Raw genomic sequence first — 1,714 nt, forward strand, 5'->3', positions numbered from 1 at the left:
TATAATAACAGAATAAGATAGCTCTTGTCAAAACCTCTTGTAGTAACAACACTGGTCAGCGTAGCATCTTTATAGCCAATCTCATCAGAATCCATTCAAACTCTGGTACCACTGCTGTGGAGCTTGCTTTAAACCATACAAGCTCTTCTTCAACTTGCATACAAGGGTTTCCATTCCTTTTACTATGAATCCTTCAGGCTGGTCATGTACAAACTCATCCTCCAAATCACCATGAAGGAATGCCGTCTTTACATCCATCTGATGTAACAATAGATTTTCTGCAACTACCATACTCAACACAACACTAAACGAATAGTAGTTAGTTTCACAACAGGAGTGAACACATCTGTATAATCAATACCGTATCGTTGCTCAAATCCCTTGACAACCAGCCTAGCCTTGTAGCGCTTGCTACCATCAGCTTCACCTTTGATTCGATAGACCCACTTGCAATGCAATGCCTTTTTCCCTTTAGGAAGTTCCACAAGCTCCCATGTGCCATTTAGGAGAAGAGAGGCAAACTCGTCATCCATGGCAATTTTCCACCTTCGTTTATCAGGGCCTTCTCCTGCCTCTGCATAACACTCGGGCTCACCACCATCAGTAAGTAACAAATAAAAATTAGAGGGCGAGTACCTATCAGGTGCACGTCGCTCTCTAGTTGATTTAGGCAGCGGAATAGTCGGTGGTGGAGTGCTTGGTCTTCTTCAAGCACCTCTCAGCATTCTGACTCTCCTTGCTCCCACTCGAATTTGAGATGTCTAGCTCGACCACTTGTGGCTCAGAACTGCTGGGACTTGACGCCTCCAATCTATCCTTGTACAATACCTGTTCATTGAAGATGACATCTCTACTGCGAATAACCTTACGGTTCTGCTCATCCCAGAGTCTATAACCGAACTCATCGCCTCCATAACCAATGAACGTACACTTAATAGATTTAGCATCCAACTTACTTCTCTCAACGGAACTAACATGAGCATAAGCAACACAACCAAAGATGCGTAGGAAAGATAGATTTACCTCTTTTCCTGTCCAAACCTCCTCGGGTATCCGAAACTCCAAGGGAACTGATGGACCTCTATTAATTAGGAATGCAGCTGTGTTGACTGCATCTGCCCAAAAACTCTTTGGCAATCCACTTTTCAACCTCATGCATCTTGCTCGCTCATTCAACGTTCTGTTCATGCGCTCTGCGATTCCATTCTGCTGTGGAGTTCCTTTCACAGTTTTCTCCATGCGGATTCCATTCTCGGCGCAGAATTCCTTGAACTTGCAAGTTCATATTCTCCTCCATTATCGGATCTTAGACACTTCACCTTCATCCCAGTTTCAGTTTCAACAAGGGCTTTCCATTTTCTGAAAGCGTCAAACGCATCGGATTTACTATTCAGAAATAAACCCATAGCTTTCGAGTAGAGTCGTCGATGAAAGTCATATAATATTCAGAGCCTCCTAGGGACTTTACAGGTGCTGGTCCCCATAGATCAGTGTGGACCATCTCAACTTCTGTGTCTTCAATTTTCTGCCTCCTCTTGAGAAACTCACCCTTTTCTGTTTCCCAAACACGCAATCCTCGCACAGGCCAACTTCAACAGTTTTCAAGCCAGGCAGTAGTAAACCTCTTGAGCACATTATCTTCATCCCTTTCTCGCTCATGTGGCCAAGACGACAGTGCCACAAATCTGCATTATTTGCCTCACTTGCAATATCA

The sequence above is a fragment of the Salvia splendens genome, chromosome 20 (assembly GCF_004379255.2).
Source record: "Salvia splendens isolate huo1 chromosome 20, SspV2, whole genome shotgun sequence".
NCBI lineage: Eukaryota > Viridiplantae > Streptophyta > Magnoliopsida > Lamiales > Lamiaceae > Salvia > Salvia splendens.